The sequence below is a fragment of the Molossus molossus genome, unplaced genomic scaffold, assembly GCF_014108415.1.
Source record: "Molossus molossus isolate mMolMol1 unplaced genomic scaffold, mMolMol1.p scaffold_m16_p_10, whole genome shotgun sequence".
NCBI lineage: Eukaryota > Metazoa > Chordata > Mammalia > Chiroptera > Molossidae > Molossus > Molossus molossus.
In genome coordinates this window covers 50,048,175-50,053,379 of record NW_023425345.1, presented here as the reverse complement: position 1 = coordinate 50,053,379, position 5,205 = coordinate 50,048,175, and positions in this window count along the sequence as shown.

The following is a 5,205-nucleotide window of genomic DNA, read 5'->3' as shown; positions in this document are numbered from 1 at the left end:
AATACCACCACTCTATGACCATGATGATGATAGATCAAGAACAAGACCTCTCTGAAGTTACATCCAAACTCAGACAAAAATGTGAACATTGTCCAAGCCACAAAAATAACCAAACATCCTCCTCTCCTAGCTAATATGAGTGGCTGCTACTTCTTTACAGTTTTCATCCTGCTTCATTCCTCTCACTTTCTAGATAAAATTTATTAAGGTGCACAGTTGCAGAACTCTCCAAATCCTAAGTCCTTGTAACACCCCACTGGATGCCCCACAGGTCTGCCATGGCATGGGTTCTCCTTGCTGAAATGAGTCTATAAACCCAATTCTGTTCAATTACAAGTATCTGCAGGTGGTTTTTGCGGGAGCACATTGACAATTGTAAGCAACACATAGGTATACTTGTATGTATTTTTTTAAACTTGTTAAAAAACAAAAGTCAACTGAGTAATTTTGAAGAATAATTGGCTTTATTAAGTGATTCATGAATCAGGCAGCACCCATCCAGCAACCAGAAGGCACTAGGAGGAGAGTTGTACAAAATAGGTTTTATAGGAAGAAGGGTTGGGGAAGGCACCTATTAACAAAAGAAAAGAGGGATCATATTTGGGCTGGAACAGCTTTTTCTCTGTGGGGGTGGGCTGGAGAGAATGGGAAGGATTTGTATCATGCAGATTGCCCCTTTTTTCTATGGGGGAGGGAATGGAGAGGGTCCCCATGCAGATTGCTTCATTAGTGTTGACCAGAGAAGTCCAGACTGGTTGATAAAGATACCATTTCTGGGATAAGTTGAGGCTTATTAGATCAGGTATTAAATCTAGGTTTGGTATCATGTGTTTTTCCACAGGAGTAACACCACTTTGGGCCTGTGGCTTTCTCTTAAACAAACTACTAATGCCTTTGTTTTGGAATTTAAGCACATTTTATACTATTTTAGCATCCGATTTCATCTCCTAATTATGTTCTCAGGCAAATTGCACCTCCCCACCCCCGCCCCACATCTGTTTCAGTTGATTGGATTGATTTCTCAGTCCTTGGGTGTGCTTAGTCTTTTCCTGTATCAATACTCTCCCCTAACCAATCTTGTGTCAGGAGAAACCACCCTCTTCTATAAGTCCAGGAGAAACCACCCTCTTCTATAAGTCTTCCACAATCACCTAACCAGATCTGACCCCTCCCTCCTCAGCATTCCTACTGCACTTGGTTTTTTTTTTTTTTTATCCTCACCCGAGGACATTTTTCCATTTTTTGTTCAGATAGAGTGGGAGGAAGAGAGAGAGAGAAACATAGATGTGAAAGGGACACATCAAATGGTTGCCACCCACACGACCCAACCAGGGCCAGGGACACACTGCAACCAAGGTACATGCCCTTAGTGGGAACCGAACCTGGGTCTCTCTGGACTGCAGACCGACACTCTAACCGCTGAGCAAAACCGGCCAGGGCTGCTCTTGGTTTTTTTTTTTATCCTCACCCGAGGATATTTTCCATTTTTTGTACAGATAGAGTGGGAGGAAGAGAGAGGAAGGAGAGAGAGAGAGAAACATCGACGTGAAGGGACACATCGAGTGGCTGCCACCCGCACGACCAACCAGGGCCGGGGACAAACTGCAACCGAAGTACGTGCCCTTAGCGGGAACCGAATCCGGGTCTCTCCGGACCGCAGGCCGACGCTCTAACCGCTGAGCCAAACTGGCCAGGGCTGCTCTTGGTTTCAATTACTCACAAGGCTCTTGCTTTGTCTTCTTTCATAGTGTAAACTCCCTGAAGACAAAGACTGCATCTTAAAAACTTGGTTAGTACTCTAGTAGCTGCTCCATCTAAAAATGCCCAGTTAAAAGTGTCAGTGTTCCCAAGTGCCAAGGGCCACAGATCCCAGAGATCATGAGAAGCGTATGGTTTAGGACCGAAGAGTGGAACACATGAGTCATATTAAAGGACAGGGAGAATGGGCCTGGCCCCTTCAGACTCCTGGGGGACACAGGTGGCAGGGTGCCTGGAAGCTCTTTGTAAGGATCACTAGAGCACAGAAAGTACTGGGCTTGTGTACCCCCTGGTAAGAGTCAGAGTGAATTTGAATTTGCTATCCACCCTGAACACCTTTGTGTGCTATGTCACTGTCCCAGATTAGGGATTTATCAGAGTAATCAGAGTCAAAAAAGATAGGGCAGCCCTGAGCTTTGAACATGTGGTTCTCTCTCTCCCTGTATTGTTTTTTTTTATAATCCCCCTCCCATTTTTAAACTGTATTCCCTGAGTTTGTTCCAGGAGGGGGCGGGGTTGAGTGAGCCCCCCTCCAAGTCCCTCAATCTGATTCAACCAGAGCAATTTTGTTTTACATCTTTGTGTGTGTGCTTTGAGAGTCTGCATAAGATTTAATTTGTAAAGGAGTTGAGTGCATGTAAACAACACCATGGAAATGCAATCAGCAAAATCCAGACTATGGAATACACCATAGAACAAACAACCTTGTTTGTTCAACAAATAAATTGCAAGAAAAAAGGAAGGGATTTGTGGAACGCATGAAATAGAAGAAACTTAAGAGCCTTATCAACCAAATTAAATGTGTGGACCTTGTTTAGATTCTGATTCAAATAAACTGATGTGCCCAGCCGGTGTGGCTCAGTGGTTGATGTACCCATGCACCAGGAGGTTGCCAGTTCGATTCCTGGTCAGGGCACATGCCCAGGTTGTGGGCCAAATCCCCAGTGAGGGGCATGCAGGAAGCGGCCAGTCGATGTTCTCTCTCATTGATGTTTCCATCTCTCTTTTCCTCTCCCTTCTTCTTTCTCTAAAATCAATAAAGAAAAACAAAACAGCCCTGGCCGGTTTGGCTCAGCGGTTAGAGCGTCGGCCTGTGGTCCGGAGAGACCCGGGTTCGGTTCCCGCTAGGGGCACGTACCTTGGTTGCAGTTTGTCCCCAGCCCTGGTTGGGTCGTGCGGGTGACAGCCACTCGATGTGTCGCTTTCATGTCGATGTTTCTCTCTCTCTCTCTCCCTCTTCCTCTATCTGAACAAAATATCGAAAAATGTCCTCGGGTGAGGATAAAAAAAAAAAAAAGAAAAACAAAACAGCCCTGGCCGGTTTGGCTAAGTGGTTAGAGTGTTAGCCTGCAGACCAGAGAGTCCCAGGTTTGGCTCCTGCTAAGGGCATGTACCTCGGTTGCAGTCTGCCTCAGTTGGGGTCCTAAGGGTAGCAACCACTCAATGTGTCTCTCACATCAATGTTTCTCTCTCTCTCCCTCTTCCTCTATCTGAACAAAATATCGAAAAATGTCCTCGGGTGAGGATAAAAAAAAAAAAAAAGAAAAACAAAACAGCCCTGGCCGGTTTGGCTAAGTGGTTAGAGTGTTAGCCTGCAGACCAGAGAGTCCCAGGTTTGGCTCCTGCTAAGGGCATGTACCTCGGTTGCAGTCTGCCTCAGTTGGGGTCCTAAGGGTAGCAACCACTCAATGTGTCTCTCACATCAATGTTTCTCTCTCTCTTCCCCCCTCTTTCCCTCTAGCTCTGTCTAAAGATAAAATGCAAAAATGTCCTCAGGTGAGGATAAACTAAAAGAGAAAAACAAAAACAAAACAAAAACCTAATAAACCGACGTATGACACAATTATGAAAATTTTTTGTGTGTGTGGTACGTGCCCCTAGTGGGAACCAAACCCAGGACTCTCTGGTCCGCAGGCCGCCTCAACCGCTGAGCCAAACTGACCAGGGCCAATTATGGAAATCTTAACACTGACTGGATATTCAATGACATTGAGTTATTTATTTTTAGTTGCGATGATGGTATTATGGTTATGTTGACAGAGTCCTTTTCTTTTAGAAATGAGTACTGAAATATTTATGGATTAAATGATATGATGTCTAAAATTTGTTTTAAAATTATCCAATTCAGAATGTGTAGTAGGGAGATGTGGATTGGAATAGAGATGCAGAAAGATTATGTTGATAATTGTTGAAGTTGGGTAATTGTTGAAGTTGGGTAATGGATACATAGGGGTTCGTTGTGTTACTCCTTCCACTTTTTATTTTATTTTCTATTAAAATTTTTTTTTATTATTAATTTCTAGAGAGAGAGGAAGGGAGAAGGAGAGAGAGACAGAAACATCGATGAGAGAGAATATCGATTGGCTGCCTCCTACATGCCCCCCACTGGGGATCGGGCCCACAACCTGGGCATGTGCCTTGACTGGGAATCAAACCTGCGACCTCCTGGTGCATGGGTCGATGCTCAACCACTGAGTCACACCAGCCAGGCTATTCTTTCTACCTATTAAACTGCTTGCACATTTCCACACACACACAAAAAGCTTTCTAAAAAAAAAAAAAAAAGTTAAAGGAGACTGTATAAAGAAGATTTAGAATTATAACCTTATTTTTCAAAGTAACAGCTTTACCAGGATATAATTCACATACCATACAATTCACCAATTTAAACTGTACAAGCCAGTGGGTTTTTTTTTTTGTTTTTTTTAGTATATTCACATAATTTTGCAACCATCACCATAATCAAATTTAGAAGATTTTCATCACCCCACAAAGAAGTCCTATAACCATTAACAGTCACTCTCCATCCCCTTCAACCACTATAGCCCTAGGCAACCCCTAATCTATTTTCTGTTTCCTTGGATTTGCCTACTCTAGACATTTCATACAAATAGAATCCCATAATATGTGACATTTGTGACTGGCTTCCTTTACTTTAGGATAAGGTTCTCAAGTATAATTTGGTTTATTTATTTTATTATTTATGTATTTATTTATGTATTTATTTATTTATTTTTGGTACATGCCCCTAGCAGGAACCCAACCCGGGCCTCTCTGGTCCACAGGCTGATGCTCCAACTGCTGAGCCAAACCGGCCAGGGCCAATTTATTCTATTATTGATTTGAGAGAGAGAGAGAGATTTGTTGTTCTACTTATTTATACATTCATTGGTTGATTCTTGCATGTGCCCTGATTGGGGATTGAATCTACAACCTGGTATATCAGGACGACACTCTAACCAACTGAACTATCTATCCAGGAAAAGTATAACCTTGTTTTAAACTCTTCTGGTCTTGATAGGAAAGAGCCATCTGGCTATAGATTTTGTTTTCTTTATTGATTTTAGGGAGAGAGGAAATGAGAGAGAGAGACAGAAACATCGATGAGAGAGAACATCAATTGGTCGCCTCCTGCATGTCTCCCACTGGGGTTTTTTCCCACATCCT